The following is a 15093-nucleotide window of genomic DNA, read 5'->3' on the forward strand; positions in this document are numbered from 1 at the left end:
AGTTTGTTCGGCTTATAATAGACGAAAAAAGAAAAATCGTAACACTGTGTATTGATTTAGAATGACGTCCACACAGTTAGGCGCAGCACTTAGGCTAGTTGTGCGTTGCGTAATGCGTGACGTGGCTGGCACACGCTTACGTGAATGTATGCGAGCGTGAGCTTGGACTTTATTGACGTTCGCAGTGGCTAAAAACTACATTATATAAACGAGTAATTAGGCCGAACAAGCTGTAGTGATTTTTTTTACTAATGGCTCTTGGGACTAGCGGATCTTAGAACTAGGGGATGCACCTATACGAAAAGGCCGAAGCAAAAGAAATAGGCACTTCGATATGTAAAACATGCTCCAACGTTTTCGCACCTGCTGTAATATGGTCGATTGATAAGCTATTAATATTGGATTCATGAAATATATACACTTTTTTCATAAATCAACCTGAATCTACCCGATAAAACTCAGTATTGTTTTATTGACAGGATTGTGAGATTCTAATACCTTGCATGGTCTAACATCATGTCCTTTATGATTGAAACAACACGTCACTCCAGAATGTGTCTGGATGTTGTCGTTGAACTAAACAAGTGTAAGAGGCTCTTGTGCCCGATACGTCTTCTTCTTCGTGTGTGGAGAGTATTAACTTGGGGTATTTGGCATGGTGTTATTGAACTTTCAATACTTAATCAATATTATACACTTGGTGAACCAACTGCCCCGAACCTTATAAATTGCAGCCCGTGGATAATAATAATATTAATAACAAAGATAAATACGCTACACAAATTACATGACATTTAAAATAAACAGGTGTCTTTTGAGTTGTGATTTGAATGACTTCAATGAGTTTAGAGAATGTGCTTGACGGACATGACCAATGTGAATTCGTAACTTATTCCATAGCGTGGGAGCGGCAACTGAGAAGGCACGCTTGGCATAATAAGTTGAAAATCGTGGTAACAAAAGAAACAGGTTCAGCAATATATTCCGCTGACTGACCACTGACGGCTTTGTATATGAGAAGAAGAATGTTATAAATAATGCGTTTATGGACAGGCAACCAATTTAGCTGTTCTAAGTCGCCGGAAATATGATCAGATTTCTTTGTTCTGGTGATGAGACGCGCGGCAGTATTTTGGAGGTTTGTCAATCTGATCACTAGCTAATCCATAAAGAAGCGAGTTACAGTTGTCGAGATGGGACGTACACATGCATAAAACTAATTTTAGGTACTTCCTATACCATACCGTATTACCTTTTACAGTAGTTTTCTTTTAAAGGTTAGAGATTGCAGCGCATACATGTATAAAACTGATTAATTGCAATTTCTGTCGAAATTATTGTGGTGGTAATGTGCTCATGGGACTTAATAAACCATGATATATGCTTCTTAGTTAATACACAAGGAACAGGTTGACTTATTTGGAGTTCAATCACGTAAATCTTTGCGCCATCTCCGTAATTCGATGTTGATAGAAGCGTATAGGAAATCGGATCCTCTTATTGGCGTAGGTGGCATAGGGAGCGACGTAACTTGTTTCTTATAGTTATGGTAACATACATCAAGAAACATTTCATACTAAAAGCAGCAAAATACTGACTTGGGGGAAAGATGAGTGTACCAGTATATTACCTATTGATTATCATAATAACATCCTATGATGCGCCAAGTCCACATATGTGTTGAGCAATATCTCCTGGTACAATCTTAACTTCACGTCTTGTTGTTGCTGTGTTGATGTGATACTTAATACGGCTCAAGTAAACTTCTTTGTACAAGCATCACGTACGTAGAAGTGATATTTGCGTGTTATGATGTTGACGCAGGAATTTGTCATTGGTAATGGGATTTTTTCAAACGAGAAATCGAGAATCATGTATTTCATACGATCACGTCTCAGCATGTTGTCAGTGAGATTGATTGCCTGTATCAGTGGAAAGAAAAATGCCACTGCGAACGAAAATAAACATTAGGCAGCATATTATTTTTCTTGACAAGAAAATGATGCTTAATTTTCTGAAATTTAGTCGGTCATTAATTGTTTTTAAATGCGCCACTGGCTGGGTATTTATACCCAGGAATAGCCTATGCGTTGATTCGGTGTAAGAAAATTTGCTCTAAGAATATTTAAAGATAAATATAATTTCTGTCATAACTAGGTAAAACATACCCACTGTTTTAATATTCATTATTATTTTGATAACAAGGGTATAAGGAGAATGAATAAGTCTTTGGAGTTGAATGGGACTACACGTGGATTGAATAGAATCAACTGAATCAATTATGATCTAATCAAATCAAAATATTCGATTAAATCACCCGTACTTGTCACTAGATAGACTCGAACACAGGACACATGGGAAAACTATTACACTGTTGAGGACAAAATGGTTTTATTTTACAAGATAATAGGCTACACTAGCTTTTCTATTTCGTCTTTCGGAAAATGATTAAACCTTTATAATAAACTCACTTATTTTGGTTCGATGTATATGTAAGACAAATGGTTCAAAACAGACAATTATCAGAAATAATTGGTGTGTGTCTTGTTGAGGTATTGTTCGGATGTTAGACTAACATACCAAAAAAGACATAAAGGTGCGTTTTGCAGGACCAGGCGTCCAGTGTAGTATTAATCAAGACAAAACAAACATGGCGACTTGTGCAGCTTTTTTTTTCATATGCGTACGCCATAATTATGTTACGTTGGTGAGGGTGTGTGTGAGATTTAAAGGCTCAACTGTTATTAATAAGCAAAATACTAGATTATTTCACTGTCTACATATACCTATTCTTACACATGATTAGCCACATACGGAGTAGCAGTGATAACGTTAACATTTCTCCTCAAGATACCTGATCTCTAGCTATCTCTGGCCATCCTAATTTACTACATTGGATGCATAGTTAGTCCCCTGCGGTAAACTAGGATGACCATAGTCTACCGTGGGACTGATGTATCGTCATCCCCAAGTTTGCCCGAAGGTGACTGACCAGTCGACCGGAATGTACACAGATGCATCTGATACATTTGTAAAATTTATCCAATGGACATTGCTAAAATGCTAAAAAACACACACGTGCATATTAAATAGTTTAAAGTTATCTCACAACAGGGAATGTTTTATCTAAACTAAATCAGCCACGTGTGCAATTTAAAATATATGGAAACTTCTGCGTCGTAATGAAATCAAATCACCAGTTGTGATTTCTCATCAAGTCAGCTTATAGCTTTCACATAGCATCATTCTCACTGTCAATAGTCAGGTAAAGCCATTTCCTATAGTATTTTAATGCGCCACATATGGATAATTTACTTCAGGGAAGTATTAACTGTCTCCAGGATATGTGAGCAGTTTAATGAATTTTCTTAACTTCCAAAACTGAAACATTTTGAAACAGGTCCTTCACATCTCTAGCCCTTCAAGTAAATTCTTTGTGTGTACGTTAACATCATGTTACTTCGCATCTCTTAAGAGAACTACCTTCCGATTGGCCAAAAAGAAGTTTTCATTATCAATTGGTCCAATCAGCAACATTGTTAGAATAATTTCACCACGCAAAAAAATTGCGGTGAATTATTTGCAAAGCTCCATTCTCATTGGTGATTAAAGTGAAGATATCATGTAATTGACCAATCATAGGCAATGTAAGATCGGCAGTTAGACAAATACTCAAAATAGCAGAAGGAATCCAAACTATGTTTTGCACATTTGATCTAATCTTTATCAATAATGCCATTAATGTAGCTATGAAAATCCTTTGAATAATGCAGTTTAACACAGTGTATTTGTTGCTTGGATGCCTTGTGAGCCATCAAATATTCATGTAGAGAATGTCATGTTGCATTGGTCTACGTATCTTTACAGTATCATCACGGCAACCAGTTTGTGGCTTTTAACAACAGTAAGCGTATTTGTAGTAAATACGGTACAGGCCGAGTTTTTAGATATCACGCACGTAAATCTTTGCACCATCTCCCTAATTCAATGTTGATAGAAGCGCATAGAACATCGGATCTCTGTTGAAGTAGGTGACACAGGAAGCAACTTAACTTCCTTTTTACTATTATGGAAACAGAAATCCAGGTATAAATCATACAAAAAGCACCAAAATACTAATCATGCTGACTAGAGCGAGAGTAAGGTATAGGTATATTGCTAACTTTTGATCATCGTAACATTCTATGATGCGCCACATCCACGTATCTCGGTATAATCTTAACTTCATGGCTTGTTGTTGGAGCGCTGGTGTGATACCTTAGGGACGAGTATACTTCTCTGTACAAGCATCACGTATGTAGAAGTGATAACTGTTTATATGATGCTGGCGCAGGAAATTGTCATTGGTAATGGGATTTTTTAGACGAGATTCACGTAGTTCATACGATAACGTTTCTAGTATTTTGCCAGTTAGATTGATTGCCTGTATCAGTGTAATTAAAGGAAATAATTATTAGACAGCATATTTTTTTCATGACAATAATATGATTGAAATTTTAGTCATTGCTTTAAAATACGCCAGGGGCATGCAAATATATTATTTAAATTCTCAATCATTAGGATAGGTTTGGGGTTGAAAAACAAAACTATTAAAAAGAAATACAATCAAAGGCGAACATCTAGCCAAGCTTAGCCACTAAGCCACTGTGTGGGTTGTTGTGGTATCAAACGAGGTAAGAATGTGGGTGCTTAGAGTGTGTTCGCGTGTTGGGGTGTGGGGATGTAATTGCAGGTGGGTTGAGTAAAGAAGACCCAACTTTTATTAAGCATTATTATTGTTGGAGCACTGTGACTGAGCGGAACGGGCTCCGACTCATAATCGGAAGGTTGCGGGTTCGAGTCCCGACGACGCCATCGTGTTGTGCCCTTGAAACGGAACTTTATCGTGATTACTCCTCTCTATCCAGGTGTATAAATGGGTACCGGCATTCTCAAATGCTGGAAAGGTAACAGACTCGCCGTGGAGGAGGTGTAGCGATCCCCCTATAGCAACATTACATGAAGGAGTCTGGTCCAATCGCCAATGAAAGAGAGATGGGCACTCCGATTACTGTTTATACAGGATCATCTCCTTTACCTTTTTTGTTTTACTGGTGAGCATATTCGTACAAATAATCAGCAAATTATGTTAACATTTCTTTAAATACCCTCAAGATAACTGAACTGTGGTCACCTCTAGTCTACCCTCAGAATGATCGATCCATTGTCGCCCCTAGTCTACCCTCAAGGAAACAGCGTTGTCGCCCCTAGTCTATTCCCCAGTCTCCCCAAGGTGATTGACCAGTCGACCAGAATGTACACTGGTGCATCTGATACATGATACCAGAATCAAATATTACATTTGGCATGCTCTTACTTCCCTGGTCTATTCTATGGACATCTCTAAAATGCAAGAAAAACACACGTGTTTAGTCAATCGTTTTAAATCAAATTATTTTCATAACATTGAATGTTGTATCTAAACTAAACTATCAGACACGTGTCACTAGGATCCACAACATGTTCATCTATAAGGGCACAGTTCTTTAACTAAAATACATTTTGAGTGTTCAATTGAGGTTATTGAACTATGTCATTGAGATGAAGCCATTGTGGTCCATAGTGTGTCAAATTTATAATAATATATGAAAACGTCTGTGTTGTAATGACATCAAATCGGCAGTTGTGATTTCTCATCAGATCAATATAGATTTTACATAGCATCATTCTCATTGTCAACAGTCAGTGAAGCCATTTCCTATGGTCTTTTAATCCGTAACAGAGGAATACACTGCAGAAAAGCACCAGCTGTCCACAGCAAACGTAAAAATTGCAATTATGCATATCCTTAACTTCACAAAAGTGAAACATAATCCTCCATATTGTAAATACAGGTACTTCACGTCTTTCCCATACGTAAATCCCTCGTGTATAAAAGTTAAAATGATATACACGGCGCCTGTCTCTTTTATTATATAGACTTGTTTTAAATAAACAGTGTCATCTCATTATAGACTACAATGGCCTCAACCCGATGGCATAGTCCGATAACCTCAAGTAAACAATCATAATGCAAATTTGACCTCATGTTGCAGAGTATGAGTTTTTGTACCCAAATTATCAAAGGTCATTCAATGAATGTACAATTGTATTGGGGTTAAGGAACTGCACCCTGATAGACGAGCATTTTGTGGATCCTATAGTGTCTACGGGTAACAGCATTCATCTGCATTGTTTCATCGAAACACAGTTATTATTATACCGATGTTGTAGTGTACTTGAACCTCTGTTACAGTTTTTCGAGGAGTTGTGCAAGGAGGTCCTATCTGCAATTGCTGCCTTATATCAATATAACGATTTCTGCATTCTATATTGTACACATCTAATCATGTGACACTTGGCAGCTATTGCCAAACCCTTTGGTTTGATATTTATCTTAGTAGAGATGATACGTACGTGGTGTTTATAGAGCAAGTGTTTTCACGACACCTATATACAGTGTTGTGAATATTGTATTCATATTTGTGTCTACTGATGAAAAAAATGTTCTAGTAAAGTAGCAGTGCTTTAGGAATGACATACTACTACTAGCTTTAAGCTGAGCGATACACGACTGAGTTTTAGCCAATGAGGTAGAACACTTATCATTGCGTTAGAAAAATCAAGCTACCTCATTGGTCAAATCACGTCGCTTAGCGATAGAGCATAAATGCAGCTCTACAGGCAATATGATATGTAAAAAAGATAATTGCGCCCTCTTTCATTTTGTGATTCCAAACATGTCTTGTTAGAATCGACACCAGCAACCATTCCATCTGCATCATTGCAGGGAAGGTGATATTGACAGTCTTGCATAGACTCCTAGCTGTCATCTACGTGTTTCATTGACATTTTATTTATAGCGGAAACGCTGCAACAATACTTCTTAACTTGAGCATAATTATTACTTAATGTGGATAAAACTCACAGGTAAGTATTTACTATATTTGGATAACATGATAAAGCTTATATTTTGCTGAATTTCAATTTGAACAGCGAAATGCCAAACTCCGTTTGTTAGTTAATTAAATAATATGGCATATTTACCAGACTATTTTGGGTAAACTAATAGAAGTAAACAGGCTTTATTGGCTGTTTGATAGGGGTCAGGGTCCGGGCTATCTTATTGTTTAAAGTGCGAATTGTTTTATAATGATTACGCATACAGTTGGCCATCATCATGATCATACTGTGTTACCAGTGATTCGCTTTGCCTGGATTTTACTCTTTGGAACTTATTGAAATATATTTGTGAGGACAAAAGTTGCAAAAATGGAAGCTGTATTGGATACATGTGCTGAAAATGGATACTGTATTGGATACATGTGCTGAAAGTTAAGTAAGTACAAATAATTTGTTTGTTTGTTTTCTGATGCGTGTTCTGAATGGAAATTCGGAACATTTAGAGACAGCAATACTTCACCAAGCTAAACCAGTCAAACAAATCAATTTAACGTCCAGGATAATCAACCGTATACTATGTTGTCTATGTAGACAAAACATTTGCCACGGGCTTTATATTTCGAGAAACAAGAAATTGATTCCCGCCTTTTTAATTACTTTCTATACCTTATACTGTTATTGGTAACCTCAGGAAGTGGTAACATTTATTAAGGTGTATAAATTAGAACAAACAATGTTTGAAATAGGCGATGCAGTTGTATAGCGCAGATACAGTGCAACTGTAGGCGTTACTAGAAATATACAGTCTAGGAGAAGCTGCATAAAATAATGCGTTCGAAAAGAACAACGCAAATAATGATAATCCATGTAATGAGTTACTAATGCCAAGGAAGGATACATGTTGGTTGATTATTTCTAGCTTGAAAGATATTTAATGTTAAAAATATATTGATACAACACAAAAAAATGAACTAATCCTATAACATTCAGCAAATATAATGGGGATTTTAGCATACAGTGAAATATTTGACTCAAACCAATAAATGCGTACTTGCTATACGTATTATTTTATAGAGTGACTAATTAAAAAGACAGTTATTTCTTATATTTTCTATACATTTTCTAAAAATGCCAATTTTTGCGTACCTCGTCCAAATTTGTTCTATTTTTGCACCATATTTCACCACTTTAGCTTCAATATGGCAAAATTCGTGCCATAAACTTATTTTACGCCAAAAGGTGCAGGATTCACTCAATATACTATAATTTGTCTCACCTCATCCCCCGATATCAAAAAGAAATCTACGCCACTGTAGGCAATAAAGCGTTGGAATCACACATTATAATGAATGCTAATGTGACCCCCCCCCTTCAAATAAGCTTGCACTGTCTGAGTATAGGAACAAACTTACTTCAATCATTCGTGCATCAAAGAAAAGTTATTTTTGTAATTTACTTGATATTCACAAACGAAATATGAGGAAGACATGGGGAGTTTTGAATGGCCTCTTGGGTAAAAGTAAGAAAGGTCTTCCGGATTCTTTTGTTATTAATGGTAACAGTGTGTCTGATCCACAACAAATAGCTGATGGCTTCAATGACTATTTTGCCGACATAGGCCCTAATTTGGCCAGTAAAATTCCTGATGTTCAAACAAATTTCACTGATTTTCTCACATCTGCTCCTTCACCAATGAACTCGATCTTTCTTAAGCCAACAGATGAGGAGGAAATTGTTGATGTTTGTTCATCGTTCAAGTCTGGTACAGGTTGTGGTTATGATGATATTAAGCCTGACATAATTAAGAATATTATTCACTTAATTAAGACACCGTTAAGCCATGTTTTTAACTTATCTATTAGTTCAGGTGTTGTGCCGGATGATCTCAAAATTGCCCGTGTTGTTCCCATTTATAAATCTGGTGATTCTACTTTATGTAACAATTATCGTCCAATTTCTGTTTTGCCCATTTTTTCTAAAATTTTAGAAAAAATTATTCACAAAAGATTATTTGGTTTTCTCGATCGTCACAATTTACTTCAAAATTGTCAATTTGGTTTTAGACATAATCACTCTTCTTACATGGCACTTCTCACTGCATATGATAAAATTGTTTCTGACCTAGATAAGAATTTTCATTCCATGGGAATCTTTTTGGACCTCTCAAAGGCATTCGACACCATTGACCATAACATTCTCCTGTCCAAACTTAATCACTATGGGATCAGAGGAAGTGCCTTCGAGTGGTTCAAGAATTACCTTTTGAACAGAACTCAGTATGTTGTCTTCAAAAATCATAAATCATCTTTTCGTTCTGTATCATGTGGTGTGCCACAAGGCTCAGTGTTAGGTCCACTGCTTTTTATTATTTTCTTAAATGATATTGTATTCTCCTCTGACAAATTCAATTTTGTAACTTTTGCAGATGATACTAATGTCATCGTCTCACATCCAAATCTTTCTGATCTAATTACTATTGTAAACACTGAGTTGGAAAATCTTTCTGTATGGTTTAAATGCAATAAGTTATCACTTAACATCGATAAGACTAATTTCATCATGTTCAAAAATAGACACAGTAATAGAAGGTATGAGGATGATCAACTTGATATTTGTATAAATGGTATTAAGGTTTCCAGAGTTGCCAATACTAAATTCCTTGGCGTTATCCTAGACGAATCATTAACTTGGTCTAAGCATACTGCTAACATTGTTAATATTCTTTCTAAATATTGTGGCATTTTATACCGTTTCAAAGAGTTTCTTCCTTGCAAAACGTTATTTTCTTTATATAACACTTTAGTGTTACCTCATATTTTATATTGTAATTTGATTTGGGCAGATCAAAACAACATCCATCTTAACACTGTTCACCTAAAACAAAAACGAATTATGAGAATCTGCTCAAATTCCCACTGGCTTGAACACACCCCGCCATTATTTAAGAAGTTCAATGCTTTGACTATTCATGACATCCACAAATTAACGCTTGGTTTATTTATGTATAATTACTCTCACTGCAACCTTCCTGGTACTTTTTCAGATTACTTTGTTCAAAACAGATCCATTCACAATTATCCTACTCGCAATTCTTTTACTATATCGTCCTTATAATTTTAAATATGATTTAGCAAGGAACACTATCAGAAGACAGGGTCCTTTGTATTGGAATTCGATTGATTTGGAGTTGAAAAATATTAAGTCAGTACATGTTTTTAAGAAAGGGTTTAAGTTACATTTATTGTCTCGGTATTAATCATGTTAATATTATATTTTTCCAGTTGATCATGAATATGTGAATTATATTGCCATCACATAAGCCAACAACACTCTGTTTGCACCTGTCTCGTCCTGTTTGTCTGCACTTTGTCCTGTCCACTGTTTGTAGCAAGTTTTTCATGTTACTTTGCATATTTATGAAATGTCAAGGTGGCAAATTTTAACGAGCTTTGCTCTCTTTTGGTTTTCCTACCAATGAACTGTTTTGTATATTTATCATGTTATGTATTTTCGGTGAAATAAATTGAACATTGAACATTGAATGTAACCCCTAAAACACGCAAATAAATAAAAAGAAAAGTCCCCCTGTAAGGTGGTCACTAATCTGTTGTTTCTAAGATGAGCAGGATGCTTGGACCTACGATTATCCAATGTCATTTGTGCGCTTATCATGTTGATTTTATGTGAGTGTTATTGGAGCGTTTAGATTACCAATAAAAATTTTGATTTATTTGTATATAGCTTCGAAAATGCTTTTAACACTTTGGGTCTATATTTGTACAACACATTTTTGTAGCTGGATTCATAAAAATAAATTGCAACGTCTTGTTCGCAATTAAGATACCAGAATGTAAATATATAGAGTGTGTTTACATCCAACGGATCTTTTGTATTCAAATCGCTAATGCCCATCATGGACAATATTCCCCATTAACTATAGGTAATATTGACGTTCAATAGGTAAATAACTTTGTAATAATACTATCAAATCAGCAGCTAACGTTATAACATTGTAACCATTATTAAAGATCATCAGGAACGCCAGTCAATCAGAGGGAGAATAATTTATGGTCTTATGATTAGAATACTTGCCGTTGGTACAGTAGGTCTCGGGTTCAAATCAGTATATTGTAAAATAACTGAATATAATTTGCAACATGTTAAATTCAGACTTCCGCTCTACCCAAGGTGCAACATATCGAGAACGTGCTTTAAAATACTCTTTCTATTAATAAAAATTGAAATTGAAATGTGTGCTTACACTGCAAAAACAGTGTTTAGAAAGTGATGGCAAGAATGTGTTTAGAAATGCAATGTTTAGAATATGGATGTCAATTACCATGACTGACCAATGTTCAGAAATTTGATACATGATGTTTAGCTTATAAACGTGTTTACAAAGTGATGGCAAAATTGGGTTTAGAAAAGTGTTTAATCACTAAACACTTTTTTGCAGGTTTTTTTTTCATTTTTGCAGTGTAGTGTTGGGGTTTTATTCAAATTGTGTGCAGTATTTATATGTTAGGTAGAGTAGGTTCATTTTGAGCAACATACATGCATACACATCTACCTACCTACCTACATATCTACTTACCTACTTACATACATTGACTATGTTTTTACATTGCACCATTTTGTTTAGACCAATGCACTTTCAGTAAACTTTTTATAGACTGATGTAAAACATCGCGCTCTATCAACAGTGTAATAATGCAGACTCGATTTTGTGCAATAAAGATGCAGTTATATTACTGACCTATGAATAAAGACGATTTTGCTGTCCATGAGCGGTAGTGAAGTTCAGAAAAGATAGCGTACCCTTCCCATAATCCTTTGCAACATGGTGTATCACCTCATTTGATCAAATGACAATCCCATTACTTTGTACACGTTTCCGTTGTTTTCATTTTGAGAATAGACTGGCTAAACATGGATCGATAGTCAAGAAATGAACATAATTATTATGTGATGCGTTCAAGCAAAATCAGTCAAACTCGGAAATATTGATTTTGAGATAAAGCCAAACAAAGCCAATATTTCCTTTTGTTTTTCCTTTTGTTTTGTAAACTCTTTAATTGTTCATATCTTTGGAACTGGTTGTTCAATTTCAATGGGGTTTTCTGCAAAATCCAGCTTTGTAAATGCTTTTTACAATCCAATAAGAAACTGATTTGCTTGATCGCATCACATATGTTGCGAAATATGGGCGTACTCTGTTTATTGAGGTACATTTCGTCGCTACTATTAAAAAAATGGAAAGGGGAGAAATGCATTATGGGAAGTGTAAGATATCTTCTCTGAGCGAAGTTTAATCGAGTAGAAAATGGTATCCAGAAATAGACAGAAAACACGTCAACTTCACTGCCCACAAATTTGAATGTCAAAGCATCGAAATTGTGAGAAACGAAGCAAGCATGGTTATTTTATTTTATTTTACTTTTATTGATCGCTTAGCTTCAGATTCATATAAAAAAGAATAATCATTATATTTTATGGTTCGCATAATACACCTACACCTATATTCATACACATGCATCAGGTACTCACTTAATGTATGAATATATATACACTTTTCCTTCTGCTGATATTGTACTATAGGTGGTACAAAATAAGTTTATGGAGGGTGTAGAATTACCATCACTGGGTAATTCAAGATTTCAAGGTCATAGTTTAATAATGGGTCAAAATTAATTATATTTTTACCACACCAAAATGTTCCTCTGATCATGAGGATTCAGAAAATGTATAGTTACAAAGTTATATGCCACAAGATTAAGATGCTCATTGTGATAAAATTGTCTCAATTGCTGCTGGTACTGCTATCTTGTATTTAATAAAGACCACTTCACACTACCTGCAAGGACTCATCACCTAGGTGACCATTCTGAAAGATACCGGTGGGTCATCATCAATAGGATTCAATTGTCTCATTTTGCTCCATTGCCTAGGTAAACACTCCTTCTAGGAGGTCTAGACAATGGTAGTAGTTTTCTGTTTTAACACCTATTTAACCTCTGAAACTGTTTTCTGAGTTTTTATGACAAAAGGAATAATTATGTTGCATTGGTTTGGACAAAATATGACCAATTTTGATTTCTGACCTCTGCATAAACTTTGACCTTGAAAATCTCGAAATTGGTGACAATTTTACACCCCTCAGACTCAGAATCTCATTTTGTACTACCCATAGAACAATAATCAACAAAGAAAAACACTGACAAAAACAACCTCTTGTTCTGTCACCAGACTAATTTAAAAACATCAGCTATCTCGATGTAGCCAACCTCATCCTCAGGTGGCCACGGTCACAGCCTATGGTTTTACATTACGGCAAAGGTTGATACAGTCCATTTAAGATGCGGTCATTTGATGAATTTCGCCCATGTTCTACAAGTGGACGGACTTGTCAAGTAGGGTCGGTCGCGGTAAATCACCAAAAGTTTGACAAATCTGAACATGTTTTGCAAACATATTTTGAAAAAGTTATTTAAAAAGAATCAGTCAAAATCAATCCACTTTGGCAAGTAAATGCAATCTTCTTCTTCTTCTTCTTCTTCTTCTTCTTCTTTGTAAAATATCGAATTCTATTAAATTTGATCGCAAGTGAAATGCTCTTCTGTACATATAATTTCAGTAAAATAGAAACTTTGTACACTTTAGGTAACATACAACATTGGGAAGGAGGACACAAATGAGTCTTAGTACTAACCTTATTACAATTGATGTTAAGGTAACATCTTAGTCTGACATCTGTAACATCCGACATGATAATCTCTTGTCATAGCTCATCAAAGATTTGGGTCAAAACGCTGACTTAACCCTCACCACACTGGTGTCGCCTGCAGACGACAAGTTTCAAATTTTCTATAAAAAATCAAAAAGATTAGAATTGTTTATTTTTTATGGCCATATTTGGAATCAGCATGAAAAATGCATTTAAATGAATACAAACAAGCCTAGTACTGGATCAGTGGTTCTTAAGATAGCTCTAGATATTTTGAGAAAATATCTCAAAAGTGTTTTTTTTATGTTGAAGCCTATGGTCAGCATGCGGCATATTAACACTTCAAAGGGATGTAACTGGGCTTATAAAAATCACAACCTATTTGTATGGTGTGGAAGAAAAAGAATAAAATTATAAATTTTACCCTCTATTGTCAAGAAGGTGAAACAAATGTATCATTCATAATTATGACTACATTAAGTAAACTCCTGTTTTTGCAGTGAAAAAATAATAAAGTATGGAAAAATCATATCAGAAAACAAATTCACATAAACCGTTATGGCATGTTCATGCCCCGTGTCGTCTCGGTCGATAGTTGACCCATTTTCGTGTTATGTGCCTTCTGGTTAAACTAAACGCGACGATTGATAATAATCCAGTCTGTATCTGTACATTGCAAATCAAAGCTCTAGATTAAAGCAAATCCTCTTGAAACCATGAGCCAGTCTTATCTTTACCATGTTTACGCAAAGCTTTCTTGACATAGATGTTATGGCAGCTTTCTTATTACGGTGTTATTTGAAATCAATGACCATAACCACCGTTGATGATACAATCAAAAGAGTTCAACTAGACTAAGTATTGTTGGTCGAAGCAACTAAAAAAATCGATTTTATCGTTTTTCATTATCTAAATCAATAATAATTATATTATTGAAAATAAAACTTTGATGTTTTGCAAAAGTTCATTCTACAAATCATATACTTTGAAAAGATGCTTGATTTATTGTTGTGTTGTCGTTTCAACCCTCTTTACAACTTCAAGAACCACAGGATCTACCAAAGTATATCTGTGATATTTGAATTCTTCTACACGCTCGCTATAATGATCAATGCAGTTTTTACCAAAGCTCGTGGTGTGAACTACCACATCGCAACAGTTTAAAATAGTTGCGAACCTTAATTTAAAGCTTTCTTAACAGAGATGTTTTGGTAGCTCTTTTATGTCGGTGTCATACGATTACCATATTGCGTTGCTCGGAAATGGAAATCATTGGTAAAATGTGGTTCGGTGGTGATACATTTTTCCTGATGGCTTTCTTTTAATCAAACGTTTTGAGACATTTTTTCGAAACATCAAGAACTATCTTAAGAACCACTGAACCAATACTAGGCTTGTTTGTTTCATTTTTCATACTGATTCTAAATATGGTGGTATGTACAATTCTG

The 15093-nt window shown here is 35.3% G+C and overlaps 1 protein-coding gene across 7 annotated transcripts in view; it reads left to right on the forward strand.

Moving 5' to 3' along the window:
- The window catches only part of LOC140150776 (calcitonin gene-related peptide type 1 receptor-like), a 470039-nt gene that overhangs the window by 185681 nt on the left and 269265 nt on the right, over positions 1 to 15093 (forward strand). The window contains exon 1 of one of the 7 annotated variants that reach the window (XM_072172884.1): positions 6815 to 6948. The exons of 5 other annotated variants lie outside the window; for them this stretch is intronic. The gene's annotated coding sequence lies outside the window, so the exon portion shown is untranslated. Of the gene's footprint in view, positions 1 to 6814; positions 6949 to 7190; positions 7358 to 15093 lie in introns of those variants that run through there. One more of the 7 variants, XM_072172882.1, reaches the window with a different exon arrangement.

This window comes from Amphiura filiformis, chromosome 4 (assembly GCF_039555335.1).
Source record: "Amphiura filiformis chromosome 4, Afil_fr2py, whole genome shotgun sequence".
NCBI classification, from domain to species: Eukaryota; Metazoa; Echinodermata; class Ophiuroidea; order Amphilepidida; family Amphiuridae; genus Amphiura; species Amphiura filiformis.